The sequence below is a fragment of the Protopterus annectens genome, chromosome 7.part0 (assembly GCF_019279795.1).
Source record: "Protopterus annectens isolate FY-2018-M chromosome 7.part0, PAN1.0, whole genome shotgun sequence".
Lineage (NCBI taxonomy): Eukaryota > Metazoa > Chordata > Ceratodontiformes > Protopteridae > Protopterus > Protopterus annectens.
The window spans coordinates 1,889,185,085-1,889,201,016 of NC_056739.1; positions in this window are offsets into that span (position 1 = coordinate 1,889,185,085).

Sequence of the window (15,932 nt, forward strand, 5' to 3'; positions counted from 1 at the left end):
GACAGAATTTATTTTCGGGACAGGTGTCTATGTTTTATTTTTTTATTTGAGGAAGAGAGGAATGTTGGTGAGGGGACATAAGAATGTCAGAGTAAGTTATGTAGGGTACATGAGGAAGCATGCACAGACAAACAGCACAAACAAACAGATACAGGGATGGTGATGGACATAAAATGTTGGGGGACACTGTGATTTGGAATAGGTAAGAGACATCAGAGGCACATGCCCGTCAAGTGTTGGAATAATGAGAATCTAGTTCTCACCCTCAGAACTGCCATCACTGTTCCCTTCCTCAGTTCCCTGTGATACTGCTTGATGTTGGAGTCTCTTTTCCATTCTAATGAGCAACCTCTCCTTGCAGCTGATGTGGGCACTAAACCAGTTTCTATAACATCACACACCATCTCTGGCACCTCCTGGAGGGTGATGTAATCACCACCTCTACCCATACTCCCAAAGGGTACCACTGCATCGATAGCTGGAGCAATGCTACCTGATGTGGATGGGCCAGGTACTCCAGAGGCTGCAGAGGCAGTACTACCAGGTTGCATCTCAGAGGTGCTGGTTGTTGGCATGGCAGCTGGTGGAGGGATGGCAGGCTGTGCTGCAGCAGCTGGCATACCTCCCTGTGCTGAAAGACATTAGTTTTACTGGCAGAAAAGTATGACACCATAATGGTATGTTTCTGTTTAACAAAAGAAAAAAGAGAGAGAGATAAAAGATGGAGTAAGAATAAAGAGAAAAGAGATAATTTGAACCATTATATGTTGCATTCGTGGTTTATTACAAAAAATGTACTTTTATTATTATATAAGCCGAAAAGCTTTCCCAGTCCCAAAAAGGATTGCAATTTGTTACAAGTAATCCTTGGAATAAGCAGATATTCCATATATGCTTTTAAAGACACTACAAATTAACTTAACGGCATGGCATTAAAGCCAATATCTCTGCAATTAAAAATTAAAAATTATATTTGCTTAATGGGAATGTATAGGTTACCTCTGGGAATTTATTTATGTCATTTATTTATTTATTTAACATGTGTTTAATTTATTTATTTTATTTATTTTACATTTCTTGACTGGGATAGTCCGACTGGATGCATGTCTATTTTCAGTGGAGGCCCGGGGAGAAACGCTCCAAGGGTAAGCAGATACAGCATTACATAATACCAGCATTACATATTACAAACAGACTATTTACAGAGATTACATAAGTAAGCAAGTTAAACAAGTTCCACAGGTTAGAGTTAATCCTGAGTGCAAGTCAGGATTAAATTAAATTACACAGTAAACTGGTTAACAGATTTTTACACATTCTAGAGAGAGTTAGCCAGGCTTGATACACTGACATAGCCAATTATGTGACAAATGTTGTTTGAGTCTAGTTTTAAATTGACCTAAGGTGGAAAGTAAGGTAATATCAGCTGGAAGAGAGTTCCAGGATCTACTTACAGAGTTTGCAAAGAGAGAGTCACCGGCTGTGTTATTAATTTTGCTAGTCTGAATTAGTAGTTTGTTAGATGATCGAAGCAGTCTAGGATTGTTATAGGGGATGATAATATTTTTAAGTGTAGGAGTATTGTCCAGATTATAGAGGATTTTATAGGCCATAATCAGTTGGTTATACTGGATTAGGCTGGCTAGTTCAAGCCACCCAAACTGATTTAGATTGATGCAATGATGTGTCCTAAAAAGCAGAACAGTGGCAAACCTGGCAATGTGGTTGTAGCAAACTGAGAGTTTGTTAAGGACAGTCTTGTTTAAATTAGAGAGTAGAGGGGATGCATACAGAAGGGTTGAAAGAAGGTGAGAGTGAGCTATGGCAATTTTACCTGTAGGGGTCATGAAGGCTTTTATTCTGGAAAGTGACCCTAGTTTTCTATTGATGGTTTTGATAGTTTGGTTAACATGTAGGTCAAATTTTAGATTATTGTCTATGATGACACCTAATAGTTTTGTAGAGGGATCAGGGGAGATTATTGTGCCATCATTTGAATTTATGGTAAAGGTGAAAGCAGTAGACCTACGTGTTGGTGAAAATAACAGCATTTTAGTTTTTTTGGGATTTAGGATCAGACAACGTTCAGAAAGCCAGTTTTCTATTGTATTAAAGGTGGTCTGGGTAGCTGACCATAACTCTATTGGAGATGTGGCTGAGCAAATCAGAGTAGAGTCATCAGCATATTGGATACAGCTGACTTTTGGGATGACAGTATAAAGGTCATTAATGAAGATGGAGAACAACAAGGGCCCCAGTATAGAGCCTTGTGGTACTCCAAGGGTGTTAGGTAGAAGGTTATAGAGTTTGTTCTGCCAGAGGACAGCTTGCTGTCAACCATTCAGGTAGGATTGAAACCATTGAAGGGCTCTAGTATCTAGACAGAATGTTTGCAGGGTGTGGATTAAAAGTTGGTGATCAACCATATCAAATGCCTTGGAAAGATCCAAGAAGAGGGCTGAGGATATATAATTATTGTTGCGATTATGGTTTATGGTGTTGGTAAAGGCTAGGAGGGCTGAAGTAGTGCTGTGATGAGGATGGAAGCCATGCTGAGTGTCTGCCATAAGGTGATTCTAGATTAGGTGGTGCATGAGTTGTCTATGAATACATTTTTCCATAAACTTTACAAGTGGAGAGAGTATAGCTATTAGCCTATAATTGGAGAATTCAGTAGAGCTGCCTCCTTTGTAAAGTGGGATTACATAGGATATTTTCCAGATGGTGGGAATTTTAGCTAATTAAACCCACCGACTCCAAATGCACTACTATACTTGCCTAATACAATTACCAAGGGCTACAGAAGAAAGCATGTTACAGTTAATATCTGTATGCTTAAGTTGCTAATACTCTATGGAATATCAATATATTTAATACAGCCATGTCAATTTGTGCTGCATGCATACCCCTTGTATCTCTGAATCTTTGCAATCTCTCAGCATGTGCCTTCCTGTTTGATGAAGTATTGTGTACAGCTATAAAATAAAGGAGAAAAAAGAGACATGAAAGCCTTATGCATGTCAGTCTTGGCTGTCTATAGATTTCCATAACATTTAAAGTTGCCTTATCTGTATACTTACAGATCTGTGGGATGTCATCTGTTCTAAACTTATCCAGCCACTGGTCAGGTTGTGCCTGCCTACATTGCTTCCGGTCACTGGAATGGTGCCTTCATTGCTCCCCATTTTATGGTATGTCAGTTTCACTGGAGACAGCCTTGGCTAGGCTGTTCCAAGCTTCAGCCTTATACTGAGACCTGGTATAGTCCTCCTGCAGTAATCTATGGCTATAGTGCTTCATGAGGAATACAACCGATATTTTAGACTTCTCCATCCACACCCTACCTCTGTGCCCTAAATTTGGTACCATCTTTCCTATGTCTTGCCAAGCTTACAAAGGACCTCCAATAAGCAGTGCAAGTATTTTCCCACCAATTCTTTATATTGTGTTTTACAGCCAGTGAGCAAACATGCACAATCATGCCGAATACATTTGCATGATGGTAAGTGACAAGACACATTGCCAACCAAATAGGAAGGGAATTTATGAAACAGCAATGATAATTTGACACTTGACATTAATTTATGGCATGTGTGCTGCTATACTTGGTCACACTTTGTCCACTAGTCAACACTGAAATGATAAATAACTTTTCTTTTAAGTCATGGCTTTGGAGGGATCAGTGAGATGCCTTGGCACATATTTTGTGGCACTATGTAGAGAATGCATAGATTTCCAGGGTCTATATTAGAACACCGAACATTCAAAATTTCAAGTGTTCTAATATCGACCTGTTTTCAGCGAACGCTGAAAATATCGAAGAAACAGAAAACCAAATTTTTTCCTAGGGAAAGAATTTGGTTGTCCATTTCTGTTGCATCAGTATTTTCAGTGCTGTGGTGGAAAGTTACAGGTCAGGTTCATGTAAGTGTGCGATTGTGTGGACATGAGGGTTAGGGTGGGTTAGGTGAGTTAGGGTTAGGGCGCAGGTCAGGTAAGTGTGCGATTGTGTGGACGTGAGGGTGAGGGTGGGGTAGGAGAGTTCGGGTTAGGACGCAGGTGAGGTGACTGTGCGATAGTGACAGACCTTAGTGTTAGGGTTTGGATTAAGGTAAGTGGATAGTTAGTGGTGTATGTATAGTTTAGTGTAGGGTTAGGTGTTAGAGTTTAGGTGTATGTCTGTGGATTGCTTTTTGTTTAGTGTGCTAGTGTGTATGTGTTTTGGAACATCAAATTATTTCCCTAGGAAAAAATTTGCTGTTCTGACTGTTCAATGTTTTACATTTTCGATTCATAGGGTTCGATATTAGAACACTCAACATTTTGAATATGTTCTAATATAGACCCAATTTCCACACAGGTGATTCCTCATTGGTGCAGAAGAAGTGTCTCCCAATCATGGTAATCACAGAAGTAGTGTTTAAAGAGGGAACAGTGCCATACTTCTGTTAAATCTGTATGTGTATGACAGTAAAAGGTCCTGGCTTATACATTCTCAGGTGTGATGCAGGAGTAATGTCTGACAATATGCTGGAAATGTATAGACTTGCATTACATTATTAATAGATTTGTGGTACATACCTCCCAATACATTCTGTTTTATAGTTATGCTTGAGTTATGAGTGGGGTGTAGGTTATTGTCAATAAACTACTGTGTCCATTAGAGATATGTAACTACATTTTTATTACATAACCATCATCATAATGATAAGCCAGTTACACACATATTACGTATGATACTTAAAATAGTATGTCTGTGCTCAGTCAACCTGATATACATAGTTATTGATATGCAGTATTACCTTTATAATCATATTTATTGGATAAAATTACAGTGGGACATCCAAACTAAAATGTGTATTGTGCTGGATTTGAATCCTGGATCACCTGTGTTCTGACCATGATTCATTGTACTTACATCTAGTGCCACTGCCACCGGGAAAGCTTGGAAGAAACAACATTTTCCACACTCATTGCTGTCCACAGTGCTGATGGTTGTGCCTTGCAGCTAAGTCTGTTAGCATGAAGGAAGGTGAAACCAATTAAATCTTACAGTCTGTTCCTTAAGTTGTGAACTCTTGTGTATAAGTGGGCAAAGCACAAATGTAACAAGCAGATGCAAACATGTACAAGTATTATTTCTGTAAACATTATGACCACTCCACATTTAAATAACTACTGTAGGACTCCAACAATGTCTGTATTAGTTTGCCAAACATATTTCCAGCGAACACCTCTTCATTGACACCTGTAGAAAATCATTTTCACAATTCGAGGAATTTTCCCAGGGCAATGAAGTAGTTGGCAACTACACAACTTTTTCCTTTTCCCTACTGTAGTGCGATCTTGGAATTGGTATATATATATATATATATATATATATATATACATACACATATATATATATATATATATATATACATACACATATATATATATATATATATATGTGTAGTTATTGGGGTGTGGGGGGTGCAGCCCCCACATTGGATGGTGTGGGGGCAAGGCCCCCCACTTGGGTGGGTTTGCTTTAGTGTGTTGTGTGTTCATTTGTGCTGTGGGGCAATTGTTTCATTGCCCTGGGAAAATTCCGTGAATTATGGAAGTGATTTTCAATGGTTTGGTGTCGATGAAGAGGTGTTCTCCAGAAATATCTTTCAGTGAACTAATATAGACCCCTTCCCTCTTGTTTACCTCAATGTATTTACACTTTGTGCCACAGAGCAATTAGGTAACAGGTGCAATTTCTGCAGTCATTACCCTTCATGTTGCTGACTGCTGTGCAATGCTGTTTGTGCAACTGACATTAATTTTCAGCTTTTGGCCAACTAACTGTGTTTGCCCTAAGCCACAAAGAATGCAAATGTTAAAGCCAAAAAAAAAATGAAACAAACTTGAAACAATTAGACAACTCTGGATATGAACCATCAAACTATTGCACTTAAAAAACAGTTATAGTGGATAATTTGTCATTGTCACAGACACTATTTTGCAACACTAATAAAATTGTGTACATACAAGCAAGTCACATTTCATAACCAGCATTAACAGTTCATACATGCACTTGGACATTCTCAGTTGGTTGTACATGTGTGGCTAACATATTTAATGCAATGAGCAATCACATAACCATTTATCAGTACATTTCCACAAATGCAGCTCTGTCTTCTCTTTGTATTTTGTCATTTTTCTTTTATCTCTGCTTTAATATCAGACATGCAGTCTATAGCACATTGTCTATAATTCTGCTTTAAATGTGTAATAGAAATACATAACATTGAACAGGAGTTTTCAGCAAAGGAAGGACAGTTTTGCTATTATGGACCAAAAATCATAACTGTGTGCTGTTTTTGCTTTCTTTAAAAGCTTGCTAAGTTTAGCTCTGCATTTTGTAATTGTCTCTTCACTGACACACCAATTTGAATGAATGGTGTCTGAACTGCTGTTGTAGTTTCCTTCACTCACACTAATCATTCACAGCTGCAAACCATTAACATTTAAGAATGGTGTAGAGCCTATACTATGTTTATATCTACTACACAAAGTCAAAAGTTTGGTATTTAGCAATTCTAATAAGTTCACACTTCATTGCATCTTCACAGTGCAGTGAGTGCTGAATCTGCACTGTAAAAAAGGTAACCATATAGGTAGGGAACTTGACAGTGAGGACACGTGTGTGTCCAGGCAAAACAGAAGATTGTTGGTATTTTTTAAAGGTGATTTCTGTATAGAAAATTCATATATTTTGCTAAGGTATGCTTCTATTATTCAAGGACATTTTATATTTTGTAAATTGTTACAAATATATTACTGCAGAAATTGCACCTGTTACCAGCTTAAAATACTACCACTGAACCCTAGTGGATTTTTCCCTGCAGTTTTCTCCTGGCCACAGTACAGGCAACACAGGTTTGAGGACCTTAACAGATACCCTGCAACTCTAACCATCGGTCCAAAAGCCACCATTTAAGCTTAAAATAATACCATTGAAGTATGTGTCCCAATGACTAACTACTATATGATAAGCTAATCTTTTAATTAATGCTAGAAGTTATTAGCACAACAGGAATTGACAGTGTTTTTTTTTTGCTAGTCACCACGAAAAGCAGACACCAGCAGCTCCTATCCTTTCTCTTTGGTTACCCACTATCCTCATACTGTTTCTGTGTATATTCTCCTGTTCTGTACTTTACCCTTCCCTGAATTCATTAATAGCCTCACTCATAACTGCCTTTGTTAGTGCACCTGCCCTATTTTACTGTCTTCAGACTCTTACATATTAATGTTTTTTTTATTTTTTGCCCTGCTTTTAGCTGCTAGTAAGACCTCTCTCCCCCATCCAAAGTCCCTCTCTATTGTAGCTTATTTTAACCATACAGCACTGGGTTTGCTTCAAGTAAATCTACTTGTGTAGCTTGATGTCAGTGTCCTTTTGTAAGCATACGTCTGCTCATATTTTATTTCTTTTTATTTATTTCTGGTGACTATACCTTTAGATACTTTATATCCTTGTCGCTCAAGCTAGTGTTTCACAATCTTTTTCTGATTGTTTCTCTGACTTCATCTTGACCAGGGTGCTAGCATCGCTCCGTTTTCCCTTCCTACGCTTGGGCTCACTTTGCTCCCCTACCCTACCCCCATCCCCACCCACCCCATTGCAATTACCTTTATACCTAACTATCCCTCCCCTTCCTGTACCACTAACCGCTACAATTCCACTTCCTGCCTATTGCCACAACCACCTTACTAATCTGTCAATCTTGTCAGCACCACTTCCTCTATACCACTGTCTCTACCTACTCTATCTAACCATATTTTATTCCAACATGTATTATTTTCTAATATCTTCTACACTACTCTTTATTCTCTCTGTCTCCACCTTTTACCACTCCAATCTCTCTGACCCACTCCTATGTTCACCAACTTCTCACTCATACAACATATATCCAGCTACTTCATCTTTTACTATCTCCACAATCTCTTTACTACCTCTACCTCAAGTCTATATAAACTATCCATAATACAGGTTTTTAAACCTTCCCACAAAGCTAAGTCAAAACTATACAAACTCCATCTAGCATCTACTACACACTTTCTCCTCACTAAAAACCTACTTTGTTCTGGAGAGATCTATCCCAACCCTGACCCCTCTTCTTCTCTCCCCACTCTCACTCTCCCGAAAACTACCTCTACACTGCCCCCATCTTACTATTCTGTCACCAAACTCAGTCATAACAATCATCTCCATCCAGATACTTAACTATTTACTCATTGACTATTCAGAGTCTAGCAAATTAAGTTACTGAGCTGCACTCATGGATAGTTCTCAATACCCCTCACATCCTCTCCCTATCTGAAACCTGGCTCAAGCCACAAATCTCAAATAGTGAAATACTCCCACCAGGTTATAATATCTTTTGATCTGATAGACCTGTAAAAAAGGGGGTGGCATGGCCATCCTCTACTCATTCAGCCTTAACCTCTCATCTTACCCTTCCCCAATTCCTGACTTCCTCCCTGCTGAAATCATCATCCTTAACTGTAATCTGAATTCCCGCAAAAATCTTGCAATTGCCTCTGTCTACCTTCCTCCTAGTAACAATCTGCCCATTCTTGAAAACATCCTATCCTGGTTCTCCCACAACATACCATATGAGACACTTATGTTTGGTGATGTCAACACCGACTGGTCCAAACTCACAACTGACTCCCCCCAACTCAGTATCCACCTACACGGCTTCCACCAACTTATAACATCTCCCACTTGCGTCCATAAAAATTCCACCTCCAGCTCCATCATAGACTGGATCCTTACCAATTCCCCCCACCAATACCACAATCCCACCACCTTACCTGACTCCCTCAGCGATCATCTCCCTACCACCATCTTAAGACACTACTCCCATATTCCTAAACCCCACCTTATCAAAGACTGTAGAAAACTATCGACTTTCAATTCATCCCAATTTAACTCCAGTCTCCACAACATAGATTGGTACATCCTAAAACACCTCCCCCTAAACGATGCTGTAAGCACTTTCAATAGCATCTTCATGAGTACTCTAAACTCCTTAGCTCCATATAGGAAGATCAGAGTAAAATCAACTCATGCTCCCTGGCTCTCCAAGGAGACTAGGTCCCTCATGAATGGTTAATGTGTGCAAACACAAGATGCAGGGTTTGAGTCTCACAAGAGATAATTGGCTAGGCTTAAAATGGCTCACAAGGGTAGTTAGCTTAGTACTAATCTATGAACCTATGAACGTAAGTGTATGTTTATATTTTTCTCGAGCCACACGCTCCAGGGATTTAAACCTCACCACAACAATACATAGGATGTGTTGGAGGGATAGATTCCTGTCCCAGGGACTTCCCATGCTCTGAAACAAGATTCCAATCTACATTAGGCAGAGCTCCTCGCTAACCCTCTTCAAGAGAAACCTTGACGAGTGGATGAGAAACAGAAAGTTTACCTCAGGGATCACTTCAATGGCTGTGCTGGACAGAGGCACAGGGAACTAATCTAAGGGGGCAGTGAAAGCCAAACGCATTATGGCTAGGCTTATAAATGCCTTTGGGCAGATAGCCTAGTACCTACCTATGAACCTATGAAGAGATAGTTCTTGAAAAACCTGGACTAAAACTAAACAACAACCTCTTCTTCAAAAATACAGGCAACATCAACCTCTTCCTCAAAAATATAGGCAACTGAGGAACCTTGCAAAAAACATACAACTAATGCAAAAAGTTATACTATAGGTCTGCTCAGCTTAACAACAAATCCAATCCTCGAAAATTTTGGTCGTCTCTCAACAACATCCTCTATCCTGGAAAGCCCTCTAATCCCTCCCCATACCCTGACTCTTCCTCTCAGGAAACAGCTACCCTCCAGAATAAACACTTTATCTCTTCCATCCAAAATCTGGTAACCTCTACGCCAAACTCTACTTTGACACCCACCCCTCCAAGTCCCACTAACACAACTTTGTTTTCATTTGAACCAGTTCCCATTGCTTACATCAAATCTCTACTACTCAAGCTAAAACCTTGCTCTCCTTCGACTGACAATTTATCTCCTACATTTCTCAAACTTGCTGCTGACTCAATTGCCTATCCTATATCTATACTAATTAATCAATCTATTCTGGAATCTACTGTCCCCACCCTTTGGAAATCTTTCTTTACTATCCCTCTTCATAAAGGTGAAAACTCCACTGACCCCTCAAACAACCGAACCATTGCCATTCTGCACCCCTCTCCAAGATATTAGAAAAATGTATTCACTCACAGCTTCTCAATCACCTCCTCATGCACCACTTACTTACCCCTATCCGACATGGATCTCGTCCTCACCACAGCACCACCACTGCCCACCTCTCCTTCACTCATATCATTGCAGAGTCCCTAGACAACACTAAACTCATTTCCTGTCTCTTCCTAGATCTCTCCAAAGCCTTCGATATTGTCTCTCATCCTCTACTACAATCCAAACTCACATATCTCCATCTAGCCCCCTTCGCACTTGCCTGGTTTAATAGTTACCTATCTGGCAGGGAACAATCTGTCAAATGGCTCTCATCCTCCTCACCTTTCCTTCCCATCTCCACTGGTGTTCCCCAAGGCTCCATCTTGGGACCCCTTTGGTTTAACATCTTCACCAATGATCTTTACACCTCATGCAAAAAATCCTCCCTTATTCAGTATGCCAATGACTCCACACTTATATCCATCTCAAATAACATTCCTGAACTACACTCCCTGACCCAACAGGCCCTAGTATCCACTAAACAATGGTTCTCTTACAACCTACTGATCCTAAATCCCAAAAAGAGCAAACTCCAACTTTTCCTTCCCTGTTCTCTTTCTCATCACAAAACCTCCTTTTTTATTACATCTTCTAACAATGCAACTATCCAACCTGACACCCACACAAAACTCCTAGGGATTATTATCGATGATTAACTAAAGTTCAACCTACACATACTCCAGTGTATAAAAAAAACAAACCAGAAACTAGGACTGCTATATCAGAACAAAAAATTCCTAACCCCTGAATCTAGACTTACCCTGGGCCAGGCACTCCTCCTCACCTCCCTCTTATACACCGCCCCAGTTCTTACCAATATCCAGGCCTCCACTCTAAACAAACTCCAACAGACTTACCATAAAATAGCCATATTTATTGCTAACTACCCATACAACTCACACTACATCATTTCTTTAAACTCTCTTCAATGGCTTGAACTTCCCCAATTTCTGCTATCTTATCAGTTTCATATGCTACACTCTTTTCTTTATAAAACCTCCTTCTGTCCATCTCTGTCATCTTTAGTCTCAATCTACATCCTATCCTGGACCCTCTGTACTTCTAACCAACAATTACTTGATGTCTACCACCCATAAAGGTCACTAGGCAAACTACTCTACAAACACTCCCTTGCCCATGCTTGGAACAAACTTTCCCTTGACTTACGTTCAATCTCCCACACCTCACACTTTAAAAATGAACTAAAAGCTTATTTTCTCAATTCAAGGACCTGCCCTTGCCATGATCCCACCTAGTCTTCCTTCCCTTTATGTACTCTCAAAAGGTCCATACTTAGTACCTCATTACACCTCTCTCTCCAAAGTGTCTGCTATGCATTTGCATAATTTTATACAAACAAAAACATTTTATTGTTGACCTATTGAACTATAACAATGTAAAATTATGTTACTAAGCTTATTTTTAATGCAACTTTAACTTTATTCATGTAACCCAACATATGTGAATCTTTTTGCTATTATTGGTATTATATCAATATTGTTTAAAATTGTACTTGTTTAAAAATATACTACTGGAGCTTTTCTCCTCGCGTCTACACTGAAAATGGGCCACAAGCCCAGTTGGACAAACACGGTTAACAAATGTCAATAAACAAATAAATAAATAAATATTGCTACAGCTAGGAGAAAAAGAGGTTTTATTTATATACACTTCTTATACTTCTCTGTTGGCATAGGCAGGTTTGGCAGGCATTTACATTTGTGACATAAACAGATTATACTTTCTGCCCAACTATTGTTCTTAACACTTGCTTTTGCAATTTTATACAGTATTGTAGAGAAATGGTAATTTACCTGTCACTGACACTAGTATCATGCTTCTATAATGGCCCAGGGCAACATCCACAGGAGTGGTGGACACAGTGAAAATTTTCTGGCATTCATAAATTGACTACTTTACGATTTAACAATGAGAACTGTCATCCAGTAATCGATGACATAACTTTTCTATCTTCACTATGCAAATGTTGATAGAATGGGTACTTTTACAGACTCCTTACGTTTTTTTGGAGTATGTGGGTGTGCAACCTATCACTCTGTTGTCGTAAATGAGAAGTGTGTTTCATGTGGTATTCTTTGGTTTTACAAACCTTTGTGTGGGAGATGGAGGTGGGGAGACACTTACCATTCTGTTATACTAAATGAGAAGTGTGTTTCAAGTGCTTTATTTTGACAAATGGTACACAGACTGATTATTTTTGTGAAGAAATACATTACTTATGTGTTATTAATGGTTTCTATATTTCTCTGTTTTCTGTTGCATAGGATTATGGCACCCAAACTTAGGAATCCTTGAAAAATGTATTTCAGTGACACAGAAAATGTGGTCATCATTGAAGCTCTCAGGTGGCATGGATCCTTCCTGCTTGAGAGAGACTAGGGAGATATAGCTGCCAGAATGGAGATTTGCAACCAGTTATCACCAGTGTAAACAGAGTTGCTGGTTGTAGCCGCAATTATGATCAGATGCAGCATTGAGCCACTGATATGATTTTATCAGCATGGAGGAGGTCAGCTGCAGTTGCCCAAGAGCAGCTTGCTGCTGTTGGTGGTCTTGTTACCAACCCACCAGTGAAACCAGACAAAGAGTTCCTCTCCACTGTCACAGATCCCAACAGCTCAAGGGAGCCTGCACACCATGTGCTTGATGTTATTGCTGATGTGGCTGGGAGGCCAAGTATGTCCCAGGGGCAACTTCCAGGTAAGGTTACATATGGCAACATTATATTGGCTTGTACACTAAAATATAATTTTGCTGCTGCTGCTTGTAATACATGTTTTCTCTATCTGTATCTATTAATAAGTCAATATAGTTACACAAGAAAGCTGTTAAGTAGATATGGGTGTGGGGTGACAGCTCAGACAAGTTTCAGTTAGAGCTATTTCTTGCAGGGCATATAAGCAATTGTGTATTTACACTCCCTGTCATACTGCCATTGTGATGATTAATTACCATGCTTTCATTGCTCCATTTCTAGACCAGTCCTTGCTGCAAAGTGTTCAGACATCTGCACATGGGAAGCAATTTTTTTGTTTTTGTTCTTACTAAGAATGACATGGTTTTATAGCTCTCTATCTATATGTGTGTGTGTGTGTGTGTGTGTGTGTGTGTGTGTGTGTGTGTGTGTGTGTGTGTGTGTGTGTGTGTGTGTGTGTGCGTGTGTGTGTGTGTGTGTGTGTGTGTGTGTGTGTGTGTGTGTGTGTGTGTGTGTGTGTGTGTGTGTGTGTGTGTGTGTGTGTATCTGTGTGTGTATCTGTAAATGTGTTATCTAAACAAAATCTTGAGAAACAGGGACATGTATGGCTAAATTCTGCAAGATGCATTTATGACAGCGTCTTTCAAATATGTTACCAGGATGCATTTTAACTTTGCAAAATTGAAAATTGCAATCACACATATCCCAAGTCCTGCCTTTGTGCACAAGTCTCATAACAGTATATGTTACCTATAACACTATGATGATTTCATCCTCTATAAAGAGCACTGTGACAGTGAGAAAATTAGATGAATGTGATGACTGTAATGGGGTGTCAAATACTGTGTTTTCCATCTTGTGTAACTAGTTAGTTAAGTGACTGAATCATACAACAGTCAACTTGTGTGTATGTGTGTGTGCTTGTGTGTGTGTGTGTGTGTGTGTGTGTGTGTGTGTGTGTGTCCACACACACACACACACACACACACATATATATATATATATATATATATATATATATATATATATATATATATATATATATATATATATATATCTATATATATCTATCTATATATATATATATATATATATATATATATATATATATCTATATATATATATCTGTATCTATATATATATATATATATATATATATATATATATATATCTATATAGGTTCATAGGTAGGTACTAGGCTATTGGCCCAAGGGCCTACGTAAGCCTAGCCAACAAGGTTCCGTGGCTTACGCCACCTAAGAAAGTTATTTTCCTGTGAAACTGTCGAGCAGACACAGAAGTGATCCCCGGGGTGTATTTACTATTTCCCATCCACTCATCAAGATTTTTCTTGAAGAGTGCTAATGAAGAACTTTGCTTGACATAGATGGGTATCCTGTTCCAGAGTATGGGAAGTCTCTGGGACAGGAATCTATCCCTCCAGCATGTCCTGTTTATTGTGGTGACAAGGTTTAGGTCCCTAGAGCATGTAGCTCGGAGGGATTGGGATTTCTTTAGGTGTAGCATGTCCAACAGCTCTGGGTTTGACATAGCTTTATATGTTAGGCAGAGATCACCTCGGAGTAGGCGATATGCTATGGAGTAAAGTTGGAGTTTTTTGAGACGGTCGGTGTAGGGCATTTGTTTGAGGCCAGTAATCCTCTTTGTGAGGTACTTCTGTAGCCTTTCCAGCTGCAGCAGATGTCTTGTGAGGTACATTCCAAAAGGGGTGTTGTAATCTATAATGGGTCTAGTGTCGAGTAGAAAGGAAAAATCACCTCTTTTTTTGCTGGATGAGAACCCTTTTATGATGAGATGTGCCACGTAGAAGGACTTCCTGACTACTGTGGCAATGTGACTATCAAAGGGAGACTACTGTCCACCTGAGTCCCAAGGTTTCTTATCACACATTCAGTGTTAAGTAGATTGCTGCCTATGTGGTAGTTCATGGGTACAGAGTTATTACCAAAGAGGATGACACTGCACTTTTTGGCATTGAACTTGAGGCCATTGCTCTGACACCAGGCATCTGTCTCAGTGTGGCCCTTCTGTAGAATGTCCACATCATTTGGGGACTTGACTATGGCTCCTAGTTTGCAGTCATCTGTGAACTTCACTAGCCAGAGGCCTTTTGTGTTAGCCTGTACTTCAGAGAAGTAAATAACAAACAGGAGAGGTCCCAAAACTGAACCCTGTGGTACTCCACTTGTCACTGGTTTGAGGTCAGATTTGGAGTCTGCAACTTTTACAGGGTGGGTTCTGTCAGTGAGCCAGTCGGCAACCCATCTTGTGACATAGGGATTTATACGTAGTTTAGTGAGTTTAGCTATAAATCCAGAATGGGGGATGGTGTTGAAAGCCTTGGCGAGGTCAAGATAGGCTGTGTGAACCACCTTTCCCTCATTTACGGCTTTGGTGACTGCCTCAAAGAAGTTGATCAGGTTCAGATGGCATGATCTTCCTTTCACAAACCCGAACTGGGTGGGATCCAGAGTTTGGAGGTTACCAATGTCTTTGTTTATGAGTTCCATGATGATATGTTCCATTGCCTTGCAGACCAGGCTCATCAGGCTAATAGGGCAATAGTTCCTGGGATCAGTGGTGGCTCCCCCTTTGTGGACTGGGATAACTGTTGCTGTGCACCATTCAGTGCGCACAAAGCCTGATGTGAGGCTATTATTGAACATGGTGCTTAGGTGGGGAGCTAGTTCGTTCTGAAGTTCGTGTAAATGCAGCCTGGGATGTTGTCCGGTTCCATGGATGCTGTGTTTTTTGTCTTTAGAGAGTGCAGCTTTTACCAGTGTAGTTGTGATTACAGGGACTCTGCCTTCTTCCTGTATAGATATGGGCCCTTTAGGGGGTGAAGGGGTGGTAAAGTTAGCACTGAACTTATCTGCCAGGATGTTGGCA